Raw genomic sequence first — 19575 nt, 5'->3', positions numbered from 1 at the left:
AACACAAGGCACATTTTAGCCCCTTTGCCCCCTCAGCCAGACACTTTTGAACAGCAAATAAACATAACCTTTTATAACAACCCCACTCAATGCTCTACTTGAAATCTTTCAATGATTATTGATCTCAAGATAAAATTCAGGTTCCGTATTATGGTCCCAATCTTGTCCTCCTCTCCTCTCAAGCTCTGATTAGACAAATGTGAGCTCTTTTACTCTGTCTTCTGTGTCTTTTAATTTCTTATTTATATTTTCCAGCTCTCTCTGTGTTACGTCCAGCATCACGTCTTCAGATCGATCTTCTAGCACATTAATTCTTTCTTCAGCCATGCCTAATGTAATGCTTAACATGTCCACTAAGTTTTTAATTTCAATCGTTGATTTTGCCTTTAGAGGTTCTAATTTTAAAATCTGCTGTTAGTTGTTCCCACCACCAGAAATTATATTTATGTGACACGTTAGTGTTAGCTAACACAACAATGGCAATCATATTGTGAAATAAACGTGTCAAGTGAATATACTGTCCATCTTAAACATATACAGCATTACACATCAGTTATAGCTCAATAAAAAAACAAAATAAATAAATAAGAAAACAAAAAATCTGTCATTGTTTTGTTAGTGTTTCCTATTTCAAGCTTGCCTATTTCTCATCTAAGAGGCATAGTGTGTTTACAAATAATTTTATTTTAAAACAAATAATAATTGCTCTTGGATAAATTTCAACATTTGAAATTTTACAAGTCTGTTCTGTCCTGTTTTTTTTCCTATTGGTTTTCACACATGGTACCTAGTTTACTTGATTGCGTGTGCATGCATTCATTTATTATTATAAGCTATGCGTTCTCCTTAAATTATTTGAGGGAATTGCTTGAGGCCAAGGATGAAAGCGTGGTTCCCTGAGATGTACATTTGCTTCTGCTGGGTTCCGAAGATACTAAGAGTCTGGGACAACTTTAAAATGAAGTCATTGCTTGAGGCTTTCTCAGTTCCCAGGTGATGTTGAATTTGGCCCACGAATCCATGAATCCACAACCCAGGAGTTGTTTTCTATCATGGCTTTTCTGGGCCAGGGATTTATTTCCTCCTGATATGCTCAAGCCCAAGAGGAATTTCCTAGGGGGGTGAGGGTGAGAGGGTTGAGTTATTTCTGACTCCTCATTAGGCATTAGGGGCATAGGTCATTAGGATCCCAACACGTGCAGATGTCCTGCTAGACTCCTGGGCTTTGTCTTTTGTGCCTTTTTATCCAAGAGTCCCTGACAACTGAAGTTGAAGTTCAAACATCCCCCACCAGTGAAAAAGCAGCCTCCATGTTCCACTTACTCATCTGAGGTCCCTGCCTTTTCTTAGATTTTAGCTTAATAGTTCTTTTTGGTCATATCAGTTGTTAAATGTTTTCAAGAATATTTTTTATGAACTAGGGGTGGTAGAAAGGAAGGTGGGCAGGGGGTGAGGGTGACTGGGTGATGGGCACTGAGGGGGGCACTTCATGGGATGAGCACTGGGTGTTATTCTATGTGTTGGCAAATGGAATACCAATAAAAAACAAATTTATAAAAAAAGAATATTTTTTAAATGTGTATTTTATTTAGGCTACTTTTATTTTTCATTTTTTAAAGATTTTATTCATGAGAGACACAGAGAGAGAGAGGCAGAGACACAGGCAGAGGGAGAAGCAGGCTCCCTACAGGGAGCCTGATGCGGAACTTGATTCCAGGATCACGACCTGAGCCAGAGGCAGACGCTCAACCCCTGAGCAACCCAGGTGCCCCCAAGGCTATCTTTAGTTGTTTTCTGCAGGACGGCTGGTCAGAACTGCCATCAGCCTTGGTGCTGGCAATGAAAGTCTGATCTGAGTGAGCCACCTTGGGCAGGTTACTTAACCTATTTGTGCTCAGTACTGCTCCTCTGTAAATTGGAGACCATAAGTGTGCCTAACGCAAAGAACCCTTGTGACACACGCCTAAGATGACAAATGTATGATGCTTACAACATGCCTGGCACATAGTAAACACTCAGTGCCTGTTGTCTCCTGCTTTCCCAACCTCCGATGAGCTCCTCCACCGCTGTCAGCTGTTCTCACTTCTCACTCAACATTCCCTCTTGGCTTTTTGTCACAGTTGAAAGGAATGGCTTCTATAGCTCTTATGTAACATCTGTTCCCCACTCGTGTTTAGGAAGGAGGGCCCATGTCTGTCTGGAGTGCATATGTACAGTTTCTAGTGTATGGCATGACCTGTTTTAGGCACTCACCAAACATCTGTTGAATTAATGGACATGTACTTCTAGGTTTTTGAGGGAGTACATATGGAATGTGGACAGTCTCTACATGGAGAGGGGCTTGAATGGGGAGCTGCTAACTCTGGTTAAGCGTCTAGCTCTGGAATCAGGGCCAGGTATGAAGATACTAACCTTTTGTATCTCAGTGTCTTAGTCTGTGAAATGGAGACAACAGCACCCATCTTGTAGGTTAAATAAGCACCCAGTATGGAGCCCAGGCTGTAAGAACATGACAAATGCCAGCTGCAAGTATGTCCACTGTCCTTTCTTTTTTGGTTACTCAAGAAAACAGTCCAGTGTAAGAAAGCATTGGCTAAAAGAAATAAGGATCAGGGATCACCCGTAAAGGTGGAGTATGGGCGATGTTTTAGCTTTTCTTGTTTCTGGAAAATATGGGTGACACGGTGTCTGGATGAAAGGCAGAAAAGTGTAGCTCATGCACCCATGCTGTTATTCTTTTCATTCTCCAGGGTGTTCATTTTAGCGCTTAAGCTAGAGACAACATACACATATTTATAGAAAGAGCTTGGGGCTTCTCTTATGCCATTGGGTTCCACCATTTGAATTACATTTAGTGAAATAGATTATAAACTTTTATAAAGAGTCACCAGAGCCAAATAATGGAGTGTCCTGAGGAACAGGAGGAAGAAAATACACTTCTTAGCTTGGGAATACACATGCCTCCCAGGCTTGTGGGGAATAAGACCCTAGTCACGTTAAATGCAAGCTGAAAATACTGTGGTTTGTCTATGTATCAGCCTCAGTCAGGTCTTATAAACTTACAGATCTAGGTTGGAGTTGATTTGCATTTGTGTGGACCTTATCATCATTTCAAATGTCATCGGTGTATATTGCCACCTCCGAAGCGGGGGTTTCTGTGTCATATTTACCTGTTCAGGGATGTTATGCAAGTGAGTTCTGTCCTCAGGTGTATCTCAGACCAGCTTTTCCTACCTCAAGGTCTAAAGAAAAAAGGAGGAATGATATAAAGCAGTGATACTCTCCTGTAGTAAGGCCGGAATGTGGTGGTTATTTGAGTTGAGATGAGCTGCAACAAAGCCAAAAAAAAAAAAAAACGAACGAAGACATGTTTTGCCCATGCTGGAGGAACACCCCCACGTACTGTGTCAGCCAGCTTGGGGCAACAATCACACTGCCAACGTGCTGCCAATCACAACCAAAGGGAAGAAATAGCATGCTTGTGGTTATTTGCAGAGGTTTCTAAAAATCCTGACTTTAAATTGATGAATCATGATATCCAAACCAAATGAGGACTCACTGTCCTTAAAATTACTTGAAAGTAACACTTCTCACCTTAACTGCCCATCAGAGTCACCGGGAGGATTTTCAAATGTCCTGATGCCTGGGTCCCACTCCCGATGGGCTTAGATTAGAATTATAGAGGTAGCGCCCCTCCTTCCCATACTGACGTCCTTAAGTCTTCCCAGGTGATTGTAATGCGCAGCCAAGGCTGATAACTGCTGACCTAGCCTCTTGTTATTGTGAAGAAAATCTGAATCGCCTCTAGGCTTGACAAGCATTTTCCCAGCTGATGGTACAAGAGATGTTATGATCCCCAATTTACAGACGGGAAAACCAAGGTCCAAATTATCTACAGGTTTATTTAAAGTTTAGCTTACTCACTGCTCAGTATCAGAATATGATAAATACCTTTGAGGAGAACACCCTTCCTTAATTTTTCCTTGGTCCTCAGTAAAAGACACTTGACTCACAGATCTTTTCGACTGGGCAGGACCTCATTTGAAGTAAGTAAACAAGGCATTGGAGAAGAGCAGGAGCTGATCTCAGCCATCCTCATGTCTCCTGCACTCCCTTGGACCATGCAGTAAGAAAACATTTGATAAGTGGGACAGGGTGACCAAGGCACACAGCCCCCACACCTGGCCTCCAGTCAATGGGTGCACTACACCTACTCCCTCATTTGGAGGCTGCATGTCCCTGCAAGTGTATGGGGATCACAGCTCCTGCATTGTTATGAGTGAGTCAAGGTTTTAAATGATTTGTCTCATTCTTCCTAAAGTACATTTATTTCTCAAGTAAGTAATGATTTTTTTTAAGTTTCAAAAATACAGTAGCTATCTACAGAACAGAAATATTTGTTACTAAGTTAGGGTCCAGGGACATCTGGGTGGCTCAGTGGTTGAGCATCTGCCTTTGGCTCAGGTAGTGATCCTGGGGTCCTGGGATTGAGTCTCGCATCAGGCTCCCCATAGGGAGCCTGCTTCTCCCTCTGCCTATATCTCTGCTTCTCTCTCTGTGTCTCTCATGAATAAATAAATAAAATATATATTTTTAAAAAGCACTCATTAAATTCCCCAAGTATAGATTTTTGTATTTGGTACTGAGATAAAAAGAGATTTACAAAAAGAAAAAAGAGGGTGTATATATATTGTGTATTTGGTTTGTATCAGCCCTGGGTGGCTCAGTGGTTTGGTGCCTGCCTTTGGTCCAGGGCGCGATCCTGGAGTCCCAGGATCAAGTCCTGCGTCAGGCTCCCAGCATGGAGCCTGCTTCTCCCTCTGCCTGTGTCTATGCCTCTCTCTGTGCTGTGTCTCTCATGAATAAATGAATAAAACCTAAAAAAAAAAAAGCCAAAAAATCCTAAAGCGAACTTTCTTTTACTGTGTTCATCTTATTATCTGGCAGTCCACAATAGAATGTAAAGATAGTTAACATTAATTATGGCCTTTGAGGGTCCCTTCTGAATTGTCAATATAAACAGCAATGTTCTATTTAGTATAGTTTATTAATTGTTGTCTTTATACTGAATTCTTATTGTTAGAAAATTAATAATTTGAGTGTGTTATATGATGTCTTCCTGCTTATTTGAATATTTAAGTAATCTGAAAGTCAAATTTAGGAACTGTGCTGAAGAATTCAGAGTTGCAAATATGGTTCCATTTTCTAAATCAGTGAAAAATGGGAGTAGAAGCAAGAAATGGAATCAGAGCAGGGATTCTGGGTGTTTCTCTAGAAGGCTCAAGAAATTTGTATGTTGTGACTTTGTAGCTGACAGGTTGTGTGTATGTGTACGTATTTCTTTTTTTAAAAAAATGTTTAAAGATGTATTTATTCATTCACGAGAGACACAGAGAGAGAGAGCCAGAGACACAGGCAGAGGGAGAATCAGCCTCCCTGTGGGGAGCCTGATGTGGAACTTGATCCCAGGACCCCGGGATCATGACCTGAGCCAAAGGGAGACGCTCAACTACTGAGCCACCCAGGCGTCCCTGTGTATGTATTTCTTAAACTAGGATTCAGGAGATACTAATGACATCACTTCAAAATGAACTCGTAGCTACTGAAATAAAGGATTTTAGAAATAAGAGCTAAAGTCCATAAATTACAGACCCAAAGTGGTCAAAGCACATTAGATTTTTATTTTTTATAAAACTGTGGTAATGACATTATAAAATTCTGCAGTGTTCTTTCACTTTACTACCTCAAAAAAAACTTTGCAATCATGAGCTAATAAATCTTAAAATCACTCCTATCAGGAGTGATTTATGACTATCAGGACCTCTATTTACTGCTGGGAGGATGGGAGATAGAGTGATTAAGTGATACATTTAATTAGGGGTCAGGAGTCTTGGATATTAGTCTTCGATATTAACTAATCAGAAACATTATTTGGTAAAAACAAAACAAAACAAAACAAAACCCCAAACAACTCTTGAATAACTTTTTTTGCAGAACAGTCTAGTCATCAAAAAGAATTCTGGCATTTTCTTCTCATCATAAAAACTGTTGCCATGGAAATACTTCAGTTCCCCATGTCCTTCAGTTGCCTGCATCTGAACAGGTCATAAACAAAAGCAGATTAACTGGGGTCCAAGCCGAAGTCTCTTATGATGGAAGGAAGGTTTGTAATGGGCTACACTGCAAAGCTTTCCCAAGTGCATTTCTTTAGGATCAGGAGAGAACGATGGGACTCTGTGAGGCTGTGTTCTCTCACCATGCTTTCTTCTGCTAACGCTTAGATCCCTGCCTCCTTCCAAACCAAATACACAAAATCCATTACTGTTTCCCATGCAGAAGTCTTATTTTATATTGATCGGCCAATAAATATGAAGTCCTATTTGCTAAAAAATGCCGTGGTATCTCTTAGAGACTATTTTCCCCAAACGTTGGGAATTGGTGATATTTTTCCAGGCAGTTGGGGCCATTGCTTGCTTTTTAATCAAATGATTTTGTTAACTGATAACAGGCGTTCATTTCATTCCTGGGGGACTTGATGACTGCAAAATTGGCTTTTGAGAGCGTGAATGCTACCTGTATCTTCAAGCTTATATGTGTGGGAAAGCAGGACGTGGGAAGGAAAGGCGCACAAATCTGTAGGCACACACGTACACGTGTGTACTCAGAGTTGGGCCTGGAGCAAAGCATGCAAAGGATCATGTCTCTGCTTGAAGACCAAGACAAGAAAGGTTTGTCTAAACTTGCAGGATTCATAACATGATAAATCACTCCTCAACGTCCTTCTAGTGCTGGAGCTGCAGGGCGAGGATGAAGAGCTCGTGGGCCCGGGTCACATGCTGACCCCCAAGCCCGTGGTCTGAGAGCGGCCCAGGAGGCCTATGCGGTGGGACACTGTCATTGCCCTCGTGCCATGAACTTGAAACAGTAAAGGACCCTGGTGACCTTCCCATCAGGTTGTGGTACTTGATAGGTGTTTGCTGTGATGGTAGAAGCCCCTCTTATCCTGTCCTCCACGCCCTCAATTAAACAATATCTGGAGTTTCTCTTCGTTCTGAGGCTGTATCACTTCTGGGGCTGAGTTTCAGAAGCTTACTGGCCATGGTGTCTAATATAAAATGACTTCGTTTATGCTTCAACAGGTGTTCTCTGGAAGTGTCCTTTTGGGTGTTCTGAAATTTAGTGAACAGACTCATATCTCTCTCTCTCTCTCTCTCTCTCTGTCTCACATGTTCGTGATTTTATGGGTTTCACTCTTTTTAACTTGACCCTTTGTTTTTCCAGGCTGGAGACTCACCATTTTCAAGAGTAGGTCTTATGTAAAAATACATCTATATCAAGCATTTACACAATGTAATTATCACGGAGAGGAACGGGCCTGGATGTGTATTATAATAAGCACACCCTAAAGACTACTGAGTGTTTGGAAGCTAAAAATACAGTTCAGCCTTCAGAAATACTATCTCATTTATTCTGGTAGCCTCTTTATGAGGCAGGAAAAGGATAGGCTTATGTTTAAGTGGTTGTTTAAAATCTTTTTCTTCGCTTTATCACTTCCTAGCACGCATACCCTCACAGATTTCCTTACAGCTCCTACATCTGGCTTTTGCATTCAGGCTTCTATGTCTCTGAGCATACTACTTGTTTGGTCTGGGGATTATTTGGGGGATGGGTTGGTGGGGGGAGGTGATAGGTTCAATGGGGTACATACTGAAATTTGAGACATCCTCCAGTGGTTATGCAGGCAGTTCATACATTCAGGTGTGGGCTTTTTTTTTCTAAAAAAAAGATTTTTATTTTTTAAAGTAATCTCTACATCCAATGTGGGGCTTGAACTCACAACCCCAAGATCAAAGGTTGCATGCTCTCCCAACTGAGGCAGCCAGGCATCCCTAATTTGTAGGGGTTTAAAAATTTTTTTTTTAGATTTTTTATTTATTTATTCATGAGAGAGAGAGAGAGAAAGTCAGAGACACAACACAGGCAGAGGGAGAAGCAGGCTCCATGCAGGGAGCCCGACGTAGGACTCAATCCGGGATCTCTAGGATCATGCCCTGAGCTGAAGGCAGGTGCTAAACCACTGAGCCACCTGGGCTGCCCTAAAAAATATTTTTTTAAAGCATACACCCAGGTTTGGAGATCCAAAAGAAGGCCTGGGACAGGGACGTATATTTCAGAGTCTTTGGTGAAAATACAGTAATTGAAAGCAGAAGAGAAAACGAGCTCACAGGGGACATCATATGGGGTACAAAGAGGGCCCAGCAGTGAGTCCCCTTGGGAGCTCACTAGCTAGAGGACAAAGAGCCCACGATGCAAAGGGAATAGGAGAAGCCGTAAGGGTTGGGGGGAAACCAGGTGAGTGCACCTGTCAATGAGCCCAGGAAGCATAACAGAAAGTTTCTGGAGGAAAGAAGAGCATCTGTGGTGGACTCCATTAAAATAACAAATAAGAAAGATTAAAGAGTATCCAATGGCAGGTCTTTGTTGAAATTAGTAAGAACCAGACTGGAGAGGTCAGGAAATAAATGGTTGTGAGGAAGGGTAGACAGCAGGTGTAGACATTTGATAGTGAAGGGAAGAATGGAGATAAGCTGGTAATAGGAAGGGGAGGTGAAGTCCAGAGAAAGCTTTGTCTTTACAGTTTGGTTTGTTTGTTTGTTTTGAGTTTTTTTATTTTTTATTTTTTTTGACGTTGGAAGAAAATTTAAATGATGATAAAAACGGATCCAGTAGGGAAAAGGGGATAACTGGGAGCCATGGGCTCTAGGCCTCATTGGGATGAACGATCCCTGACAGAATGGACAAGGAGGCGGTAGTAGGACCTGCCCGTGGATAAGGAGGTGTTTTCAGGTATGACAGTGAGGGCCCTGTTTGATGGTGTCTGTTTTCCCCTAGAGCCCTTTCTAAAACACGAAGCAAAGCCATCCGCTGAGAGGGATGGGGTAGGACAGAAGTCAGGAATAGGGGAGCACAGCTGAGGCTGGCAACTGGGGATCCACAGGGCGGGGAAACTCTGGAGCTTCTTTACATTCTTCAGTGATTCTCAGCTACCCAGGTTTAGGCTGGGGGAAAGCAGAAAGAGCCGGGGACAGGGGGCAGACCCAGCTACAGCACAACTTGGACAGAGGAGAACACCCACTAGGGACTGGAATTTCAGCTAGACCGGGAAGGTGGGGCATGAAGCCCCGAGGTCTTAGAGCTAGCCAACAGTAGGCGTGACAACGGTCTTGATGATGTCTGAGGACTTGTGAGACCCCAGATTGGGGTGGGGGGAGGCTGAGAGGAGAGAGTTTGTCTGTAAGTCACTGATGTTTGAGGTGGAGTAGTTTGGGATGTTGACAAAATCTAGGATGTAGAGAAGAGAAGACTGTTTGAAATGGGGAGGTCAAGGACCTGAGAAGCCAGGAGATGGGATGGGGCATCTCCACAGCTATTCATTAAATCCCAGGAGGACTCTAGCCTGGGCACTGAGGGGATGCAGGCACGAAAGTCTTTGTTCAGTACAGATGCGTGGATGGAGGGATCTGAGGCCCCCCTGGCAACAAGAAGGAAGAGAGACACAATGACACAGGCCTCAAAGAAGGGATTTACAATATTAAACTTTAATGGTAAACTACAAAATGTAATGGAATGTATTTTTAATGTGCTGCAGTTTTATTTATTTTTCATTTATTTTTAGATTTTATTTATGTATTTATGAGAGACACAGACAGAGGTAGAGACATGAGTGGAGGGAGAAGCAGGCTCCCTGCGAGGAGCCCAATGCGGGACTCGATCCTAAGACCCCGGGATCACAACCTGAGCAGAAGGCAGATGCTCAACCACGGAGCCACCCAGGTGTCCCTGTGCTGCAGTTTTAACATAGGGTAACTGGTCACAGATTTTAAAAATCACAGGAGATTTCTGATTTTAAAAAAAGAACTTGAGTTCAGGTGATTGAGTAATTTATGTTGTAAAAGCACAGGAGATGTTGGTTTTCTAGTAATTGACGTTGAGGCACCATCGAGCAGATCCTGGGGGCCACGCAGAGCGAGTGGCCACTAGCTAGCGGGGCTTACTGGAATTAGCTATCAAAAGGTAACAAGGGCTTTTTCCCAGGCACGGTTTCAACCATGGGAAGCAGAAGATGTCTCTACCTGCAGTCCAAAGATGTTTGGTTTTAGGAGACAGAGAAAGAAAGGAGGAGAAACTGTTTTTTGTACAATTCCATAAAAGTAGTTTGCAAGCATGCTCTTCCTACTGGAACAGGTGCGGAGCCCCCGGTCTGAGCTGCTCAGCCATCACAACCTTTGGATGCCCAGGAATTCGGCTGTCACTTGGATGCTTTGCCAGTCTCTGTAAATGCTACGGTGGGGGCGGCAGCCTGTGACAAGGCTTGCTGGAGGCTCTCAGCTTGTCCCAAAGTGCTTCTGAGGTCATCAGCCTTCTTCCAATAAGCCACATCTGCCCCTTCCTTACAGCTTTCCATTACAGCAGCTGGCCCCAGAGAATCCCAGAGGCATCCACGCCGGGGAGGCAGAGGGAGAGCTCTCTGGGTGTGAAACATAACACCCAAAGCTGTTTTGTCCTTGTACAGGCGCGGGTGCTGGTGTTTTGATCCCACTTTCACAGTTCAGTATTCACTTTCTCAATTCCTGCTTTGTTTCCAGGCAATAGGCTTCAGATTCCCAGAAAAATCTGGTAGGTGAAGTGGAGAAACCAGAAGCAAACTATGATGGAAACCCCAAATTAACTCAATAAATTGTTAGGAGTTCTTGCACATCAGGTTTGAAGAAACGTTTAAACAGCTGCTTCTATCTGATACCCCCAAGGGAAGGAGGCTCAGCTATTCCACAGAATTTTGAACTATGAACAAACTTTGAGAGGGTCTCTTCCCATTGTCTTTTTTTTTTTTTAAGATTTTATTCATGAGAGAGGGGCAGAGACATAGGCAGAGAAAGAAGCAGACTCCTTGCAGGGAGCCCCACGCAAGACTCGATTCCAAGACCCTGGGATCACACCCTGAGCCAAAGGCAGATGCTCAACCACTGAGCCACCCAGGTGCCTCCCCATTGTCTTATTCTTAGAGGTCTGAGTCTCTAGTGGGCTTCTCTTGTCCTTCTGTGTTCAGTGGCCCCATTTCATTTGGGGACCTTCCCTGCCATCATGCCATCTGGTCCTGATGGGGCTGTCATCACTCTGTCCTCTTCTCCCCCTTGCACAGGGGTGGGCCTGTGACGCAGGCTGGGCCTTCCTTCATTGATTGATGAGCCGGGGCTGTGAGCAATCTTCTCATTTGGAAAGAACCAGACTGCACAGTAAAGCCAAGCAGAGCCAAGCATCAGAGCCCTGATGACATTATCTGTACTTCTGGACTCAGGCATGTTTTCCTATTTGCATATGAATGGTAACCCAGAATAAACACAGTTCTGCACTTTGCTTTTTTTTCCCCCTTTTTAGTTAAACAACATGTCCTTGAGATTACTCTATGTCAGTGTATGAATAGCACCCTCATTTATTCTGAGAATTACACAGTACTTCATTGTGTGGATGTATCAATCACTGATTCAATCCCTTTTCTATTGATGGACATCTGGGGGTTATTTCCAGTCTTTCAATATTTCAAATAAACAACACTTCATATTTTTCCAGTGCCTATTTTAGTCTTAGAAGTGGGATTACTGGATTCCTGAATCAGTGTAATTTTTGTTAAGACATGAACCATTTTTTAAAAAGATTTATTTATTTGAGAGAGACCAAGTAGGGGAAGAGGCAGAGGAGAAGCGGACTCCCCAGTGAGCAGGGAGCACGATGTGGGGTTCGATCCCAGGACCCTGAGATCATGACCCGAAAGGAAGGCAGGTGCTTAACCAACTGGGCCACCCAGGTGCGTCTATGAACCAATTATTCTCCACAGGGATTATTTTGCATGCTCACTAGCAACGTGGGAAAATTTTGTGTCTCTACAATCTGGTCAAGGGAGTGTGTAGTCGAACTTTTGGCTTTTTTCCTCTCTAGCATTTTATTTATTTTTTTAAATTTTATTCACTTATTCATGAGAGACAGAGAGGCAGAGGGAGAAGTAGGTTCCCTGCAAGGAGCCCGATGTGGGACTCGATCTCAGGACCCCAGGATCACGACCTGAGCCAAAGGTAGACGCTCAACCACTGAGCCACCCAGGTGCCTCCTCCTCTCTCCAGCATTTTAATCCTGTTCTCTCAAGTCTTGCCCTCTTTAGAAAGGCAAGGCAGCTTCTCACCAACATCAACTTGATAAGACTATGGAACATTCACTGAGTTCTGTTCCAGAGATGCTGGCAAAGCAAACCCAGAGTGGGTTATCTGTGTTTTGGAGCAGATCGTGACCTAACTGTGATACTGCAGAGTAGCCTAGGACACTGGAAAGAGATAGGAGTAGAGGCCAGGAAAGTGGTGGCAGTGAGCACCACGGGGTTACACTGGGAGGTGAAATTCGGGAAAAATTGTAGAGAAAACATAAGATGTTTGCTCCCTGCTAATAGCTGTGCAAGTTGGTTTGGTTTATCTCCAGTGCTAACTCATCGAGTGTAAAACCACTGGTAATTTAAGAATATTTCCAGTATGTGAAATTGTCTTTCTCTTTTCCAGTCTTTTGGGAACTAGATCTTTTGGGAAATAATCCCAATGTCCCTCGTCCACTTCACCATTCCTCCAGCACACAGCAGAAGGCTGTATCAACATTGTCAGGGAAATCTTTGGCACTGCGGGTTGAGTTCAATGAGTTTGCCTCAATTTTCCTGTTTCTAATAAAATATTAAACGCAAAGAATGTCATTTTAGAAGCATACTTTTAAAATTTTATTAGTGGGGTAAAGGAGTTCTAAAATGAAACGTAACATTTCACCTTTTAAATTAAGTAGTTTTCAGGTCACTCAGGTTTTTTATTTTAAACAATCAATGAACTTGTTAAAATTGTTCATTAAAGCAGCTATTTCAGACCTTCTACCACTGAGTTGAAGGACATAATTTATTTTGCTTCTGGCAAATGAAAATGCTAATGTAAGGAGGAAAAAAAATTATTCCTCTTTCTACTAAGAAAAAAAAATAGATCAAATAATTGAGCATTTGTGCCACCCAGAAAAGTTTAGACTGAAATTTATCACCACACTTTTTGTGGTTGGCTGAATAACCGCATCCAAAAATATCTAGGTCTTAATCTCTAGAATCTGTGAATGTTACCTTATTTGGCAAGAGACTTTGCAGGTGTGATTAAATTAAGGCTTTTAAGGTGAAGGGATTTTCCTGGGTTATTTGGGTGAGCCTTAAATGTAATCATAAGTGTCCTTTTAAGAGGGAGGCAGAGGGAGGCTTGACTATAGGTAGAAGAGTAGAAGGAGGCAGGATGATTTCAACAAAGAGGTTTGAAAATGGGGTGGGGTGGGGTGGGGCAACCCTGAGCAGAGGAAGTCAGAAGATTCTCCCCTTGAGCCATGGGAACCTTGGTTTCGGCCCAGTGCTACTAATTTCAGCCTTGTGGCTTTCAAAACTGTAAGAGAACAGATTTCTGTTGTTTTAAAACACCAAGTGTATGTGGTACTTTTTTTTTTTAAGATTTTTTTTATTTATTCATGAGACACACACACACACACACAGGCAGAGACACAGGCAGAGGGAGAAGCAGGCTCCATGCAGGGAGCCCGACGTGGAACTCTATCTCGGGTCTCCAGGATCACGCCCTGGGCTGAAGGCAGATGCTCAACTGCCGAGCCAGCCGGGCTACAGGGGCCATAGGCAACTAATACACTTCCCAGTTTCTAGGAAATAAGAACTGGGTCTTATTTGGGTCTCTGATTTTAAAATTGACCAAATCAGTGGGCATGAATAAGACTGTAAAGGCATTATTTAAAAGAACAGATTTCCTTCTTTTAGGCAGAAACACATAACTATATTAAAATTTTTTAAGTGCTTCATTTGTAAATAAGGTGAGGAGCTTCCTCACCTGGCAGGATGGTTGTTCAGCTGCTCAGAAGGTTCTCCCTCCTATAAACTATCTTGACTATTGTGTTCTTATTTTTAGTTTTTTTAGAGAGCAGGGAGGGGCAGAAGGAGAGACAGAATCTAAGTAGGCTCCATGCCCAGCACAGAGCCAGACTTGGGGCTCCATCTCACGACACTGAGATCATGACGTGATCTGAAATCAAGAGTCAAACACTTAACCCACTATACCATTCCGGCGCCTCCTATCTTGACTTTTTAAGTGCATTGTTAGGCTGGCAGTTATAACATAAATTAATCCCCAAGGGTTCCATATATTAGCTTAGGCTTCAATAAAGATGTGTAGCAAAAATCTCAAAACCTCAGTGGCTATAATATTTACAATATTTGTCTCTGATTCATACTGTATGTTGGCAGCTAACTTGAGTGACCCTGCCCTAGGATGCAGGTCAGTTTTAGGTCTGTTTCTTGAGTGTCATGATGAGACTGCGGCTTAGGAGCAACCCTCAGCTGAGTTATGATGTTCTCAATGGTGCAGGGTGGGAGCATAAAAGAACTGGCAAAGCCTCTTATCTCTGTTTTGAACTGGCTTTTAGATATTAGCAAAGCATAAAAATTAGTTATGACTTGTTTAATGAAAGCTTGGGACACAAACTATCAAATGATGAGGCTAATTAGAAAAAGAATTAGAACTTTTAGATATTAACAACAATTATTGAATAAAAACCTCAATTGATGGGCTATATGGAAAAAAAATAAACTCAACTAAGTAGTTATTTAACAAAGCAGAAGAGAGATCTGAATAAATCCCTCAGAATGCAGCACAGACGGACAGGGAGATGGGATAAGTTAAAGAGGGTAAGAGACCCTGACAATAGAATGAGAAAGTCTACATGTGATCATTTGGAATCCCAGGGGGACAAAGAGCATGGAGAAAGAGCAGCAGTATTTGAAGAGATGAAAGCTAAGCATTTGGCAGAAATAAATAATAAAAAAACTTTATAATAAGGTGCAAAATATATTAGGCAGGATAAATAAGAAAGCCATGTGTAATTTTTTTTTTAATTTTGTTTGTTTATACATGAGAGACACAGACACAGGCAGAGACCCAGGCAGAGAGAGAAGCAGGCTCCATGAAGGGAGCCCAACGTGGGACTCAATCCCGGGTCTCCAGGATGACGCCCTGGGCTGAAGGCAGGTGCTCAACCGCTGAGCCACCCAGGCGTCCCTGTAAAAACAAATTATGAAAAGTTCAGAACACCAAGAATGGAAAGCAGCTAACTAAGACAAATGACCTGCAAAGGAAAAATAATTAAACTAAGAGCTGCCTATTCATCACTAGCAATGGAAGCCAGAAATCAGAGGAATAGTATCTTCAAAGTGCAGAGAATGAGACCATCATTTTACTTCGGAAAAGACAATATATTGAGTTTTTCTTTTCTTTTTTTTTCCTATTGAGTTTTTCTTAAGGTTTTTCTGTCCCCCAGTCACCGCAGAAATTATTCACAATCTTAAGACTTTAGAGTGGTGGGTTGATAAAATGGGTGACACTAGTCACACAGAGAACATAGATTTACATCTTTCTACATCCCATAACCACTTTGAGTCTGCTTCTAATGTATAATTTTCACCATCTTCCATGTATGGGGACATTTCAGATAAAGTTTATCACCAATGAACCTTTACTAAAAAAGTTTAAAAGTATGTTCCTCAGGAGAAAGGAAAATGATCTCAGATGAATGTCTAAGAAGCAACAAGGAATCCCTAGAAACGAAACCACAAAACACATTGCTAAACCTAAAAAAAAAAAGTATAATATTAAAATACCTAATTTGGTGGTTTAAAAAAAATGACAGAACGAAACCGGATAGTAATATCATGGAAAAAGTCAATGAATAGTGTTTTAAGCTTCATTGTTCAGATGGGGGATTAAGATACCAACTTCTGATTTGTTAAATTAGGCACACATATTAAATGTTAAAAGTAAACAATAGAAATGCATCAATCGACATCCCAACTGGGAGAGGAGAAACAAATACAGTAAGAAAACAACAGCACATTTCAATAAAAAGATTCATTTAAAAGTAAGGAAAAGATAAAGTAAAAATGTGGAAATTTAGATATTTTAGAAATATTAAAAAGGAAAATAGCTGGGTGGCTCAGTTGGTTAAGTGTCTTTGTTTTTGTTTTTTTTTTTAAGTGTCTGTCTTTGGCTCAGGTCATGATCCTGTGGTCCTGGGGTTGGGCTCCCTGCTCAGTAGGGAACCTGCTTCTCGCTCTCACTCTGCTACTTCCCTTGCTTGTGCTCTCATTGTGTCAAATAAATGAAATCTTAAAAAAAAAAAGAGAGAGAGAGAGAGAAACAAAGAAAATAGCTAACATAGTTAAGAGGAAAGAGTTTAGTCACACTGGGGAAAAAACAGGAATCTAATATCTACGTCTCAGACATTTTTTGGAGCACTAGAATGAAGGGCACCTCGATGTTCAAGATGTGGTTCTTTAAAAGTTTAGCTATTTTTTTTAAATTTTTATTTATTTATGATAGTCACAGAGGGAGAGAGAGAGAGAGAGAGAGAGGCAGAGACACAGGCAGAGGGAGAAGCAGGCTCCATGCACCGGGAGCCTGATGTGGGATTCGATCCTGGGTCTCCAGGATCGCGCCCTGGGCCAAAGGCAGGCGCCAAACCGCTGCGCCACCCAGGGATCCCAAGTTTAGCTATTTTTATACAAAAAGGTTCATTATTTACACGCCCCTCGTTGCTATCTACCTCTATGCTCAGCAGTTTGAAGCATGGTTTATTTCCGTGTGTAATTGTAAACACCTTAAACGTGTAGGACTTCTCTATGTGTCAACGAACGCAGCCAAGTTCCAAGACGGCACCAGTCTTTACAGGTACGTGGCCATCTTCAAAAAGGCCTGTTTCACCAGCTTTCTTTTGAAAGAACCCAAGTCCCCGCAAAATGGAAGAGAAAAATGTCGTGGTATTTATATGAAATTTATGCAAATAGGTGTCACTGTGTTTTCAGCTTTGGGTTCTTCCCAGGCTCAATTAAGGTACACATAGTTAACTAAACCAACTCAATTTGTAAAGAGGCTTAGTATTAGAATGTTCCCTATTTGTGATCACCTGTTGTACTTTAAAATTGTTCTTGCTAATTTTTCATTTCTGATGACCTAATGAAGAGCATTCACCAAACACCCACGGTATCAAATCTTAGATGTTTAAAGGCAGCCTCCAAAGGGAACAAAACGGAACAAATTCTATGCTAATTGTTGGGTAGACGGGAACCTGACTGGAGGATGCAAGAACACTTTGGCTTTGGACGAGAATGCCAAATAGTTTCTCTTAAGGGTTGTCCTCCCCACACTACCTACCCCCCACCCCCCAAAAAAAAGTGGATTGCTATTCTGAGACTTCAGGGTGCTAGGGGGCATGTAGAACTGGGCAGTCCATAATAGTCCCATTAAGTACATATGTTTATATCCTACCTCCTTCCACAAAGGATGTATGTTTATAATATGCAGTTTTCTCTAAATTAAAAAAATCAGGATCATAGAAAATATGTAGAGAGTAGGCTAGAGATCCCTACATTTTGCTCTTAGAATCTCCTGGAGCGCCTCTATAAATCCTGATGCCCACGTGGCACCCCACATCAACCAGATCCGTGTATGAGGGAGGGAGACAGAGAACAGTAGTTCTAAAGATCCCCAGGTGTTCCCGTGTACAGTGAAGTTTGGGAACCACCGGCAGAGGCTGCCATTCTCAACACAAACATTAGCATCACCTGGGAAACCACTGGAACTACTGATGCCTGCACTCCTCCCCTGAACCAATGTTATCATAGTCTCGTATGCTGGCAGCTGAGCACTTGGTATTGGGCACTGGATCATTTTAAAGCTCCCCAGATGGTAACAATGTGCATTCAGCATAGAGAACCACTGCCTTGGGGGGAAGCCGATTCGTAATTACAACGGGTACTGATTTCAATTTTTTATAGGTTCTCTTATGGCTCACAGCCTTAAAATTGGTCCTGAGTTTCCTGGTGGCCAAAGTAAATAGAAAAACAATCATTTGAAATAGTTCTCCTCATCGTATGTAAAAGCTTACCAGTTCCTTGGAAGAAAGAAAGCTTTTCCTCATAGGTCTGAAATGTCTCGAGTCTTCTTAACAGGGGCCATTGAATAATGGTATGGATCATGGTTTTATAAGCACCCCTACAATAAATGACATATGGTCAGTCTCACATCGTAGTTTCTAATTGCCATCCCTAAGGGAAAGCCAAGGATATGACCCAAGAGTGCCAGTAGTGTAGGCTGTTGGGGTGGGGCAGGGGAGCAGGAATGATGAAGAGGGGATAAGGGAAGTATGAGACACCTCTATGGTTTCCAGAAGTTATGGCTTTCCCCAGAGATAAAGCCTGGACCTGTGTACCCCCAGTGTGCAGGAAAGGTGTCCTATATCATTAGAAATTACAATTCTCTATTTGAAAACTTTAAAATCTATTACGCCCCCTCCACCTCCCAGGGTACAAGGCTTGGCAAAGTTTTGGGGTAGTGAGGGTAAAGAAGCAGTGAAGCCTATGGGAGTCACAGGCACCATGTTAAAATTTGGGGGGGGGGTGTATGTATGTGCACAGGTGTGCATGTTAGAGAACCTTTTGTTTATTAAAAGAAAAACAATCTAGGTCTGAAAAAGTGAAAAAACTTTGGCCCAAAAAGAACAGACCGGTCATTTCTGTTCCTCCATAAAGGTAATTTTCTTTTTTTCCCCCTCCGTTGGGCTTTTCTGGCATCTAAGTTCTGTTGACTTAATAGGACACGATTTGCAGACAAGAAGGCTTCGCAGGACAGTGCTGGCTCCACGGGGTTAAGTCTTGCAAAGAAACCCACCATACAGACCCATACAGACGCAGGGCACAGGGTTTTAAGCCACAGCAGTGTCACCGGGAGGCCTAGGTGGGGGCGGTAAGGTGGGGGATGCCCATTTTCTTTCGAAAACGATCTAGCAGGGCCCACAAGCAGATATTTTAGCAAAGTAGCTGGAAACAGGCATAAGGACGCTCATGGATCACGTGAGTTCTCCTTTCTTCCTCGAAACATTCTAAAAGCGCCCTGTTCATTCCAAAGTAGACATTCTGAGTGAGGCTTCTTTTCAAAGGAAAAATCGCATATTGTGCTTATAAAAAGACAAAAATTCGCAACTGCCTTTACCAGCTAAATTTAAGGAAAGGCTTCCCGGAAAAAGTGGAGGGATGCATTTCTTTCGCTTATTTAAAAGTCGTCGGCGGCGTCCCTATGGGTCTTGGGGGTGACCAGGAGGGGATGTGCTCCGGGAGGCACCGCGGCCGGGACGCGGGAGGAGCCCGCCCGGGTCTGCACGTGCGGGGGGCGGGGGCTCCCCGAGCTGCACGGTCTCCCGCGGGGGCGCCCGGGCGAGCGGAGCCGGCTTTGCTCAGGGGGGCGGGTGCGCGCCGGGGCGGCGCGGCCTCGGCCTCGGCCTGCGCCCCCGAGCCTGACCCAGGCAGTGGCGAGCGGCGGCCACACCGGGGCAGCCTCTCCCCCGCGGGCGGCCGGCCGAGGGGTCCGGAAGCATATGCCCGCCTCCCCCCCGGACCATCGCGGCGCG

At 43.0% G+C, this 19575-nt stretch overlaps 1 long non-coding RNA gene across 1 annotated transcript; it reads right to left on the bottom strand.

Annotated features, from left to right (window-relative positions):
- Window positions 1–15023: 15023 nt before the first annotated feature.
- On the bottom strand, window positions 15024–19360 carry LOC118353866 (uncharacterized). The gene is made up of 3 exons (XR_004813393.2): window positions 18676–19360; window positions 18058–18164; window positions 15024–15176 (listed from the first exon to the last, which is right to left on the bottom strand). It is a non-coding gene; the product is annotated as an uncharacterized LOC118353866 (long non-coding RNA).
- Between the last annotated feature and the right edge of the window lie 215 nt (window positions 19361–19575).

The sequence above is a fragment of the Canis lupus genome, chromosome 1, assembly GCF_003254725.2.
Source record: "Canis lupus dingo isolate Sandy chromosome 1, ASM325472v2, whole genome shotgun sequence".
Classification (NCBI taxonomy): Eukaryota; Metazoa; Chordata; class Mammalia; order Carnivora; family Canidae; genus Canis; species Canis lupus.
The sequence above is the reverse complement of the archived record's forward strand: the minus strand, read 5'-3'. Positions and strand labels throughout refer to the sequence as shown.